Genomic DNA, 13574 nt, shown 5'->3' on the forward strand with positions numbered 1-13574 from the left:
GAGATGATTTCACAGAACACAAAGAAGTTTCTCAGAACGCTTCTTTCTCTTTGTTATCGGAGGATATTTCCTTTGGCCCTGTAGTCTTCAAAGGGATCCGAAATATGTGTTCTCAGATTCCACAGAAATAAGGCTAGCAAAGAGATCCACGAAATACAGGTGTAACTCTGTGAGACGAATTAACAGAAAACTAAGCAGTTTCTCAGAAAGCTTGTTTCCAGATTTCATCGGTGGATATATCCTTTTTCACCATAGCCCTCTGTGGGCTTCCAAATATCACTTTGCCAATTCCACAAGAACTGTCTTACCGAAAGGCTTCTTGAGGGGAAAGCTGTAACACTGTGAGATGATTTCACAGAACACAAAGAAGTTTCTCAGAAAGCTTCTTTCTCTTTGTTATCGGAGGATATTTCCTTTGGCCCCATAGTCTACAAAGGGATCCGAAATCTGTTTTCAGATTCCACAGAAATTAGGCTAACAAAGAGATCTACCAAACACAGATGTAACTCTGTGAGATGAATTAACAGAAAACTAAGCAGTTTCTCAGAAAGCTTCTTTCCATATTTCTTCGGAGGATATTTCCTTTTTCACCATAGCTCTCTATGGGCTTCCAAATATCACTTTGCCAATTCCACAAGAACTGTCTTAGCGAAAGGCTTCTTGAGAGGACAGTTGTAACTGTGTGAGATGATTTCACAGAACACAAAGAATTTTCTCAGTAAGCATCTTTCTCTTTTTTATCGGAGAATATTTCCTTTGGCCATATAGTCTTCAAAGGGAAAGGAAATATGTGTTCTCAGATTCCACAGAAATAAGGCTAGCAAAGAGATCCACGAAATACAGATGTAACGCTGTGAGATGAATTAACAGAACACTAAGCAGTTTCTCAGAAAGCTTCTTTCCAGATTTCATCGGAGGATATTTCCTTTTTCTCCATAGCCCTCTATGAGCTTCCAGATATCACTTTGCCAATTCCACAAGAACTGTCTTCGCGAAAGGCTACTTGAGTGGAAAGCTGTATCTCTGTGAGATGATTTCACAGAACACAAAGAAGTTTCTCAGAAAGCTTCTTTCTCTTTGTTATCGGAGGATATTTAATTTGGCCCTATAGTCTTCAAAGGGATTCGAATATCTGTTCTCAGATTCCACAGATATAAGGCTAGCAAAGAGATCCACGAAATACAGGTGTAACTCTGTGAGATGAATTAACAGAAAACTAAGCAGTTTCTCAGAAAGCTTCTTTCCAGATTTCATCGGTGGATATATCCTTTTTCACCATAGCCCTCTATGGGCTTCCAAATATCACTTTGCCAATTCCACAAGAACTGTCTTAGCGAAAGGCTTCTTGAAAGGAAAGTTGTAACTCGGTGAGATGATTTCACAGAACAAAAAGAAGTTTCTCAGAAAGTTTCTTTCTCTTTTTTATCGGAGAATATTTCCTTTGGCCCTATAGTCTTCAAAGGGAAAGGAAATATGTGTTCTCAGATTCCACAGAAATAAGGCTAGTAAAGAGATCCACGAAATACAGATGTAACTCTGTGAGATGAATTAACAGAACACTAAGCAGTTTCTCAGAAAGCTTCTTTCCAGATGTCATCGGAGGATATTTCCGTTTTCATCATAGCCCTCTATGGGCTTCCAAATATCACTTTGCCAATTCCACAAGAACTGTCTTTGCGATAGGCTTCTTGAGGGGAAAGCTGTATCTCTGTGAGATGATTTCACAGAACACAAAGAAGTTTCTCAGAAAGCTTCTTTCTCTTTCTTATCGGAGGATATTTCCTTTGGCCGTATAGTCTACAAAGGGAAAGGAAATAAATGTTCTCAGATTCCACAGAAAAAAGGCTAGCAAAGAGATCCACGAAATACAGATGTAACACTATGAGATGAATTAACAGAAGACTAAGCAGTTTCTCAAGAAGCTTCTTTCCAGATTTCATTGGAGGATATTTCCTTTCTCACAGTAGCCCTCTAGGGGTTCCAAATATCACTTTGCCAATTCCACAAGAACTGTCTTAGAGAACGGGTACTGGAGTGGAAAGCTGTAACTCTGTGAGATGATTTCACAGAACACAAAGAAGTTTCTCAGAAAGCTTCTTTCTCTTTGATATTGGAGGATATTTCCTTTGGCCCTGCAGTCTTCAAAGGGGTCCGAAATATCTGTTCTCAGATTCCACAGAATTAAGGCTAGCAAAGAGATCCACGAAATACAGATGTAACTCTGTGAGATGAATTAACAGAACACTAAGCAGTTTCTCAGAAAGCTTCTTTCCAGATTTGATCGGAGGATATTTCCTTTTTCTCCATAGCCCTCTATGGACTTCCAAATATCACTTTGCCTATTCCACAAGAACTGTCTTAGCGAAAGGCTTCTTGAGGGGAAAGCTGTAACTCTCTGAGATGATTTCACAGAACACAAAGAAGTTTCCCAGAAAGCTTCTTTCTCTTTGTTATCGGTGGATATTTCCTTTGGCCATTTAGTCTTCAAAGGGATCCGAAATATCTGTTCTCAGATTCCACAGAAATAAGGCTAGCAAAGAGATCCCCGAAATACAGATGTAACTTTGGAGATGAACTAAAAGAACACTAAGCAGTTTCTAAGAAAGCTTCTTTCCAGATTTCATCGGAGGATATTTCCTTTTTCTCCATAGCCCTCTATCGGCTTCCAAATATCCCTTTGCCAATTGCACAAGAACTGTCTTAGCGAAAGGCTTCTTGAGGGGAAAGCTGTAACTCTGTGAGATGATATCACAGAACACAAAGGAGTTTCTCAGAAAGCTTCTTTCTCTTTGTTATCGGAGGATATTCCTTTGGCCCTATAGTCTTCAGAGGGATCCGAAATACCTGTTCTCAGATTCCACAGAAATAAGGCTAGCAAAGAGATCCACGAAATACAGATGTAACTCTGGGAGATGAATTAACAGAACACAAAGCAGTTTCTCAGAAAGTTTCTTTCCAGATTTCATCGCAGGATATTTCCTTTTTCACCATAGCCCTCTATGGGCTTCCAAATATCACTTTGCCAATTCCACAAGAACTGTCTTAGCGAAAGGCTTCTTGAGGGGAAAGCTGTAACTCTGTGAGATGATTTCACAGAACACAAAGAAGTTTCTCAGAAAGCTTCTTCTCTTTGTTATCGGAGGATATTTCCATTGGCCCTATAGTCTTCAAAGGAATCCGAATTATCTGTTCTCAGATTCCACAGAAATAGGCTAGCAAAGAGATCCACGAAACACAGATGTAACTCTGTGAGATGAATTAACAGAACACTAAGCAGTTTCTCAGAACGCTTCTTTCCAGATTTTATCGGAGGATATTTCCTTTTTCTCCATAGCCCTCTATGGGCTTCCAAATATCACCTTGCCAATTCCACAAGAACTGTCTTAGCGAAAGGCTTCTTGAGGAGAAAGCTGTAACTCTGTGAGATGATTTCACAGAACTCAAAGAAGTTTCTCAGAATGCTTCTTTATCTTTGTTAACGGAGGATATTTCCTTTGGCCCTATAGTCTTCAAAGGGATTCGAAATATCTGTTGTCAGATTCCACAGAAATAAGGCTAGCAAAGAGATTCACGATATACAGATGAAACACTGTGAGATGAATTAAGAGAACACTAAGCAGTTTCTCAGAAATCCTCTTTCCAGATTTCATCGGAGGATATTTCCTTTTTCACCATAGCCCTCTATGGGCTTCCAAATATCACTTTGCCCATTCCACAAGAACTGTCTTAGCGAAAGGCTTCTTGAGAGGAAAGCTGTAACTCTGTTAGATGATTTCACAGAACACAAAGAAGTTTCTCAGAAAGCTTCTTTTTCTTTCTTATCGGAGGATATTTCCTTTGGCCCTATAGTCTTCAAAGGGAAAGGAAATATCTGTTCTCAGATTCCACAGAAATAAGGCTAGCCAAGAGATCCACGAAATACAGATGTAACTCTGTGAGATGAATTAACAGAACACTAAGCAGTTTCTCTGAAAGCTTCTTTCCAGATTTCATCGGAGGATATTTCCTTTTTCACGATAGCCCTCTATGTTCTGCCACATATCACTTTGCCAATTCCACAAGAACTGTCTTAGCGAAAGGCTTCTTGTGGGGAAAGCTTTAACTCTGTGAGATGAATTCACAGAACACAAAGAAGTTTCTCAGAAAGCTTCTTTCTCTTTCTTATCGGAGGATATTTCCTTTGGCCCTATAGTCTTCAAAGGGAAAGGAAATATCTGTTCTCAAATTCCACAGATATAAGGCTAGCAAAGGGATCCACGAAATACAGATGTAACACTGTGAGATGAATTAACAGAACACTAAGCATTTTCTCAGAAAGCTTCTTTCCAGATTTCATCTGAGGATATTTCCTTTTTCTCCATAGCCCTCTATGGGCTTCCAAATATCACTTTGCCAATTCCACAAGAACTATCTTAGCGAAAGGCTTCTTGAGTGGAAAACTGTAATTCTGTGAGATGATTTCACAGAACACAAAGAAGTTTCTCAGAAAGCTTCTTTCTCTTTGTTATCGGAGGATATTTCCTTTGACCCTACAGTCTTCAAAGGGATCCGAAATATCTGTTCTCAGATTCCACAGAAGTAAGGCTGGCAAAGAGATACACGAAATACAGATGTAACTCTGGGAGATGAATTAACAGAACACTAAGCAGTTTCTCAGAAAGCTTCTTTCCAGATTTCATCGAAGGATATTTCCTTTTTCACAATAGCCCTCTATGGGCTTCCAAATATCACTTTGCCAATACCACAAGAACTGTCTTAGCGAAAGGCTTCTGGAAGGGAAAGCTGTAACTCTGTGAGATGATTTCACAGAACACAAAGAAGTTTCTCAGAAAGCTTCGTTCTCTTTGTTATCGTACGATATTTCCTTTGGCCCTATAGTCTTCTAAGGGTTCCGAAATATCTGTTCTCAGATTCCACAAAATAAGGCTCGCAAAGAGATCCACGAAATACAGATGTAACTCTGTGAGATGAATTAACAGAACACTAAGCAGTTTCTCATAAAGCTTCTTTCCAGATTTCATCGGAGGATATTTCCTTTTTCACCATAGCCCTCTATGGGCTTCCAAATATCACCTTGCCAATTCTACAAGAACTGTCTTAGCGAAAGGCTTCTTGAGGGTAAAGCTGTAACTCTCTGAGATGATTTCACAGAACACAAAGAAGTTTCTCTGAAAGCTTCTTTCTCTTTCTTATCGGAGGATATTTCCTTTGGCCCAATAGTCTTCAAAGGGATCCGAAATATCTGTTCTCAGATTCCACAGAAATAAGGCTAGCAAAGAGATCCCCGAAATACAGATGTAACTTTGGAGATGAACTAAAAGAACACTAAGCAGTTTCTAAGAAAGCTTCTTTCCAGATTTCATCGGAGGATATTTCCTTTTTCTCCATAGCCCTCTATCGGCTTCCAAATATCACTTTGCCAATTGCACAAGAACTGTCTTAGCGAAAGGCTTCTTAAGGGGAAAGCTGTAACTCTGTGAGATGATTTCACAGAACACAAAGAAGTTTCTCAGAAAGCTTCTTTCTCTTTGTTATCGGAGGATATTTCCTTTGGCTCTATAGTCTTCAAAGGGATCCGAAATATCTGTTCTCAGATTCCACAGAAGTAAGGGTAGAAAACAGAACTAGGAAATACAGATGTAACTCTGTGAGATGAATTAAAAGAACACTAAGCAGTTTCTCAGAAAGCTTCTTTCCAGATTTGATCGGAGGACATTTCCTTTTTCACCATAGCCCTCTATGGGCTTAGAAATATCACTTTGCCAATTCCACAAGAACTGTCTTAGCGAAAGGCTTCTTGAGGGGAAAGCCGTAACTCTGTGAGTTGATTTCACAGAACACAAAGAAGTTTCTCAGAAAGCTTCTTTCTCTTTGTTATCGGAGGATATTTCCTTTGGCCCTAAAGTCTTCAAAGGGATCCGAAATATCTGTTCTCAGATTCCACAGAAATAAGGCTAGCAAAGAGATCCACGAAATACAGATGTACCTATGTGAGATGAATTAACAGAACACTAAGCAGTTTCTCAGAAAGTTTCTTTCCAGATTTCATCGGAGGATATTTCCTTTTTCACCATAGCCCTCTATGGGCTTCCAAATATCACTTTGCCAATTCCACAAGAACTGTCTTAGCGAAAGGCTTCTTGAATGGAAAGCTGTAACTCTGTGAGATGATTTCACAGAACACAAAGAAGTTTCTCATAAAGGTTCTTTGTCTTTGTTATCGGAGGATATTTCCTTTGGCCCAATAGTCTTCAAAGGGATCCGAAATATCTGTTCTCAGATTCCAGAGAAATAAAGCTGTCAAGGAGATCCACGAAATACAGATGTAACTCTGTGAGATGAATTAACAGAACACTAAGCAGTTTCTCAGAAAGCTTCTTTCCAGATTACATCTGAGGATATTTCCTTTTTCACCATAGCCCTCTATGGGCTTCCAAATATCCCTTTGCCAATTCCACAAGAACTATCTTAGCGAAAGGCTTCTGGAGGGGAAAGCTGTAACTCTGTGAGATGATTTCACAGAACACAAAGAAGTTTCTCAGAAAGCTTCTTTCTCTTTGTTATCGGAGGATATTTCCTTTGGCCCTATAGTCTTCAAAGGGATCCGAAATTTCTGTTCTCAAATTCCACAGATATAAGGCTAGCAAAGGGATCCACGAAATACAGATGTAACACTGTGAGATGAATTAACAGAACACTAAGCATTTTCTCAGAAAGCTTCTTTCCAGATTTCATCTGAGGATATTTCCTTTTTCTCCATAGCCCTCTAAGGGCTTCCAAATATCACTTTGCCAATTCCACAAGATCTATCTTAGCGAAAGGCTTCTTGAGTGGAAAGCTGTAATTCTGTGAGATGATTTCACAGAACACAAAGAAGTTTCTCAGAAATCTTCTTTCTCTTTGTTATCGGAGGATATTTCCTTTGACCCTACAGTCTTCAAAGGGATCCGAAATATCTGTTCTCAGATTCCACAGTAGTAAGGCTGGCAAAGAGATCCACGAAATACAGATGTAACTCTGGGAGATGAATTAAAAGAACACTAAGCAGTTTCTCAGAAAGCTTCTTTCCAGATTTCATCGAAGGATATTTCCTTTTTCACAATAGCCCTCTATGGGCTTCCAAATATCACTTTGCCAATACCACAAGAACTGTCTTAGCGAAAGGCTTCTGGAAGGGAAAGCTGTAACTCTGTGAGATGATTTCACAGAACACTAAGAAGTTTCTCAGAAAGCTTCTTTCTCTTTGTTATCGTACGATATTTCCTTTGGCCCTATAGTCTTCTAAGGGTTCCGAAATATCTGTTCTCAGATTCCACAAAATAAGGCTCGCAAAGAGATCCACGAAATACAGATGTAACTCTGTGAGATGAATTAACGGAACCCTAAGCAGTTTCTCAGAAATCTTCTTTCCAGATTTCATCGGAGGATATTTCCTTTTTCACCATAGCCCTCTATCGGCTTCCAAATATCACTTTGCCAATTCCACAAGAACTGCCTTATTGAAAGGCTTCTTGAGGGGAAAGCTGTAACTCTGTGAGATGATTTCACAGAACACAAAGAAGTTTCTCAGAAAGCTTCTTTCTCTTTCTTATCGGAGGACATTTCCTTTGGCCCAATATTCTTCAAAGGGATCCTAAATATCTGTTCTCAGATTCCACAGAAATAAGGCTAGCAAAGAGATCCACGAAATACAGATGTAACTCAGAGAGATGAATTAACAGAACACTAAGCAGTTTCTCAGAAAGCTTCTTTCCAGATTTCATCGGAGGATATTTCCTTTTTCACCATTGCCCTCTATGGGCTTCCAAATATCACTTTGCCAATTCCACAAGAACTGTCTTAGCGAAAGGCTTCTTCAGAGGAAAGCTGTAACTCTGTGAGATGATTTCACAGAACACAAAGAAGTTTTCCAGAAAGCTTCTGTCTCTTTGTTATTGGAGGATATTTCCTTTGGCCCTATAGTCTTCAAAAGGATCCGAAATATCTGTTGTCAGATTCCACAGAAATAAGGCTAGCAAAGAGATTCACGAAATACAGATGTAACTCTGTGAGATGAATTAACAGAACACTAAGCAGTTTCTCAGAAAGCTTCTTTCCAGATTTCATCGGAGGATATTTCCTTTTTCACCATAGCCCTCTATGGGCTTCCAAATATCACTTTGCCAATTCCACAAGAACTGTCTTAACGAAAGGCTTCTTGAGGGGAAAGCTTTAACTCTGTGAGATGATTTCACAGAACACAAAGAAGTTTCTCAGAAAGCTTCTTTCTCTTTCTTATCGGAGGATATTTCATTTGGCCCTATAGTCTTCAAAGGGATCCGAAATATCTGTTCTCAGATTCCACAGAAATAAGGCTAGCAAAGAGATCCACGAAACACAGATGTAACTCTGGGAGATGAATTAACAGAACACTAAGCATATTCTCTGAAAGCTTCCTTCCAGATTTCATCGGAGGATATTTCCTTTTTCACGATAGCCCTCTGTGTTCTGCCAAATATCACTTTGCCAATACCACAAGAACTGTCTTAGCGAAAGGCTTCTTGTGGGGAAAGCTTTAACTTTGTGAGATGAATTCACAGAACACAAAGAAGTTTCTCAGAAAGCTTCTTTCTCTTTGTTATCGGAGGATATTTCCTTTGGCCCTGTAGTCTTCAAAGGGATCCGAAATATATGTCGTCAGATTCCACAGAAATAAGGCTAGCAAAGAGATCCACGAAATACAGATGTAACTCTGGGAGATGAATTAACAGAACACTAAGCAGTTTCTCAGAAAGCTTCTTTCCAGATTTCATCGGAGGATATTTCCTTTTTCACCATAGCCCTCTATGGGCTTCCAAATATCTCTTTGCAAATTCAACAAGAACTGTTTTAGCGAAAGGGTACTTAATTGGAAAGCTGTAACTCTGTGTGTGATTTCACAGAACACAAAGAAGTTTCTCAGAAAGCTTCTTTCTCTTTGTTATCGGAGGATATTTCCTTTGGCCCTATAGTCTTCAAAGGGATCCGAAATATCTGCTGTCAGATTCCACAGAAATAAGGCTAGCAAAGCGATCCACGAAATACAGATGTAACTCTGTGAGATGAATTAACAGAACACTAAGCAGTTTCTCAGAAAGCTTCTTTCCGATTTCATCGAAGGATATTTCCTTTTTCATCATAGCCCTCTATGGGCTTCCAAATATCACTTTGCCAATTCCACAAGAACTGTCTTAGTGAAAGGCTTCTTGAGGGGAAAGCTGTAACTCTGTGAGATCATTTCACAGAACACAAAGAAGTTTCTCAGAAAGCTTCTTTCTCTTTGTTATCGGAGGATATTTCCTTTGACCCTATAGTCTTCAAAGGGATCCGAAATATCTATTCTCAGATTCCAGAGAAATAAGGCTATCAAGGAGATCCACGAAATACAGATGTAACTCTGTGAGATGAATTAACAGAACACTAAGCAGTTTCTCAGAAAGCTTCTTTCCAGATTTCATCGGAGGATATTTCCTTTTTCACCATTGCCCTCTATGGGCTTCCAAATATCACTTTGCCAATTCCACAAGAACTGTCTTAGCGAAAGGCTTCTTCAGGGGAAAGCTGTAACTCTGTGAGATGATTTCACACAACACAAAGAAGTTTTCCAGAAAGCTTCTTTCTCTTTGTTATTGGAGGATATTTCCTTTGGCCCTATAGTCTTCAAAGGGATCCGAAATATCTGTTCTCAGATTCCACAGAAATAAGACTAGCAAAGAGATCCACGAAATACAGATGTAACTCTGTGAGATGAATTAACAGAACACTAAGCAGTTTCTCCGAAAGCTTCTTTCCAGATTTCATCGGAGGATATTTCCTTTTTCACCATAGCCCACTATGGGCTTCCAAATGTCACTTTCCCAATTCCACAAGAACTGTCTTAGCGAAAGGCTTCTTGAGGGGAAAGGTGGAACTCTGTGAGATGATTTCAGAGAACACAAAGAAGTTTCTCAGAAAGCTTCTTTCTCTTTGTTATCGGAGGATATTTCCTTTGGCCCTATAGTCTTCAGAGGGATCCGAAATATCTGTTCTCAGATTCCACAGAAATAAGGCTAGCAAAGAGATCCACGGATTACAGATGTAACTCTGGGAGATGAATTAACAGAACACTAAGCAGTTTCTCAGAAAGCTTCTTTCCAGATTTCATCGCAGGATATTTCCTTTTTCACCGTAGCCCTCTATGGGCTTCCAAATATCACTTTGACAATTCCACAAGAACTGTCTTAGCGAAAGGCTTCTTTAGGGGAAAGCTGTAACTCTGTGAGATGATTTCACAGAACACAAAGAAGTATCTCAGAAAGCTTCTTACTCTTTCTTATCAGAGGATATTTTCTTTGGCCCTATAGTCTTCAAAGGGATCCGAAATATCTGTTCTCAGATTCCACAGAAATAAGGCTAGCAAAGAGATCCACGAAATACAGATGTAACTCTGTGAGATGAATTAACAGAATACTAAGCAGTTTCTCAGAAAGCTTCTTTCCAGATTTCATCGGAGGATATTTCCTTTTTCACCATAGCCCTCTATGGGCTTCCAAATATCACTTTGCCAATTCCACAAGAACTGTCTTAGCGAAAGGCTTCTTGAGGGGAAAGCTTTAACTCTGTGAGATGATTTCACAGAACACAAAGAAGTTTCTCAGAAAGCTTCTTTCTCTTTCTTATCGGAGGATATTTCCTTTGGCCTTATAGTCTTCAAAGGGATCCGAAATATCTGTTCTCAGATTCCACAGAAATAAGGCTAGCAAAGAGATCAACGAAACACAGATGTAACTCTGGGAGATGAATTAACAGAACACTAAGCAGTTTCTCTGAAAGCTTCCTTCCAGATTTCATCGGAGGATATTTCCTTTTTCACGATAGCCCTCTATGTTCTGCCAAATATCACTTTGCCAATACCACAAGAACTGTCTTAGCGAAAGGCTTCTTGTGGGGAAAGCATTAACTGTGTGAGATGAATTCAAAGAACACAAAGAAGTTTCTCTGAAAGCTTCTTTCTCTTTGTTATCGGAGGATATTTCCTTTGGCCCTGTAGTCTTCAAAGGGATCCGAAATATATGTCGTCAGATTCCACAGAAATAAGGCTAGCAAAGAGATCCACGAAATGCAGATGTAACTCTGGGAGATGAATTAACAGAACACTAAGCAGTGTCTCTGAAAGCTTCTTTCCAGATTTCATCACAGGATATTTCCTTTTTCACCGTAGCCCTCTATGGGCTTCCAAATATCACTTTGACAATTCCACAAGAACTGTCTTAGCGAAAGGCTTCTTGTGGGGAAAGCTGTAACTCTGTGAGATGATTTCACAGAAAACAAAGAAGGTTCTCAGAATGCTTCTTTATCTTTGTTAACGGAGGATATTTCCTTTGGTCCTATAGTTTTCAAAAGGATTCGAAATATCTGTTGTCAGATTCCACAGAAATAAGGCTAGCAAAGAGATTCACGAAATACAGATGTAACTCTGTGAGATGAATTAACAGAACACTAAGCAGTTTCTCAGAAAGCTTCTTTCCAGATTTCATCGGAGGATATTTCCTTTTTCACCATAGCCCTCTATGGGCTTCCAAATATCACTTTGCCAATTCCACAAGAACTGTCTTAGCGATAGGTTTCTTGAGATGAAAGCTGTAACTCTGTGAGATGATTTCACAGAACACAAAGAAGTTTCTCAGAACGCTTCTTTCTCTTTCTTATCAGAGGATATTTTCTTTGGCCCTATAGTCTTCAAAGGGATACGAAATATCTGTTCTCAGATTCCACAGAAATAAGGCTAGCAAAGAGATCCACGAAATACAGTTGTAACTCTGTGAGATGAATTAACAGAACACTAAGCAGTTTCTCAGAAAGCTTCTTTCCAGATTTCATCGGAGGATATTTCCTTTTTCACCATAGCCCTCTAAGGGCTTCCAAATATCACTTTGCCAATTCCACAAGAACTGTCTTAGCGAAAGGCCTCTTGAGGGGAAAGCTGTAACTCTGTGAGACGATTTCACAGAACACAAAGAAGTTTCTCAGAAAGCTTCTTTCTCTTTGTTATCGGAGGATATTTCCTTTGGCCCTATAGACTTCAAAGGGAAAGGAAATATCTGTTCTCACATTCCACAGAAATAAGGCTAGCAAAGAGATCCACGAAACACAGATGTAACTCTGAGAGATGAATTAACAGAACACTAAGCAGTTTCTCAGAAAGCTTCTTTCCAGATTTGATCGGAGGATATTTCCTTTTTCTCCATAGCCCTCTATGGGCTTCCAAATATCACTTTGCCAATTCCACAAGAACTGTCCTAGCGAAAGGCTTCTTGAGGGAAAAGCTGTAACTCTGTGAGATGATTTCACAGAACACAAAGAAGTTTCTCAAAAGCTTCTTTCTCTTTCTTATCGGAGGATATTTCCTTTGGCCCTATAGTCTTCAAAGGGATCCGAAATATATGTCGTCAGGTTCCACAGAAATAAGGCTAGCAAAGAGATCCACGAAATACAGATGTAACTCTATGAGATGAAATAACAGAACACTAAGCAGATTCTCAGAAAGCTTCTTTCCAGATTTCATCGGAGGATATTTTCTTTTTCACCATAGCCCTCTATGGGCTTCCAAATATCACTTCGATAAATTCCACAAGAACTGTCTTAGCGAAAGGCTTCTTGAGGGGAAAGCTGTAACTCTGTGAAATGATTTCACAGAACACAAAGAAGTTTCTCAGAAAGCTTCTTATTCTTTGTTATCAGAGGATATTTCCTTTGGCCCTATAGTCTTCAAAGGGATCCGAAATATCTGTTCTCAGATTCCACAAAATAAGGCTCGCAAAGAGATCCACGAAATACAGATGTAACTCTGGGAGATGAATTAACAGAACACTAAGCAGTTTCTCAGAAAGCTTCTTTCCAGATTTCATCGGAGGATATTTCCTTTTTCACCATAGCCCTCTCTGGGCTTCCAAATATCACCTTGCCAATTCCACAAGAACTGTCTTAGCGAAAGGCTTCTTGAGGGTAAAGCTGAATCTCTGTGAGATGATTTCACAGAACGCAAAGAAATTTCTCTGAAAGCTTCTTTCTCTTTCTTATCGGAGGATATTTCCTTTGGCCCTATAGTCTTCAAAGGGATCCGAAATATCTGTTCTCAGATTCCACAGAAATAAGGCTAGCAAAGAGATCCACGAAATACAGATGTAACTCTGTGAGATGATTTCACAGGACACAAAGAAGTTTCTCAAAGGCTTCTTTCTCTTTCTTATCGGAGGATATTTCCTTTGGCCCTATAGTCTTCAAAGGGATCCGGAATATCTGTTCTCAGATTCCACAGAAATAAGGCTAGCAAAGAGATCCACGAAACACAGATGTAACTCTGGGAGATGAATTAACAGAACACTAAGCAGTTTCTCTGAAAGCTTCCTTCCAGATTTCATCGGAGGATATTTCCTTTTTCACGATAGCCCTCTATGTTCTGCCAAATATCACTTTGCCAATACCACAAAAACTGTCTTAGCGAAAGACTTCTTGTGGGGAAAGCTTTAACTCTGTGAGATGATTTCACAGAACACAAAGAAGTTTCTCTGAAAGCT

This window comes from Macaca fascicularis, chromosome 16 (assembly GCF_037993035.2).
Source record: "Macaca fascicularis isolate 582-1 chromosome 16, T2T-MFA8v1.1".
NCBI classification, from domain to species: domain Eukaryota; kingdom Metazoa; phylum Chordata; class Mammalia; order Primates; family Cercopithecidae; genus Macaca; species Macaca fascicularis.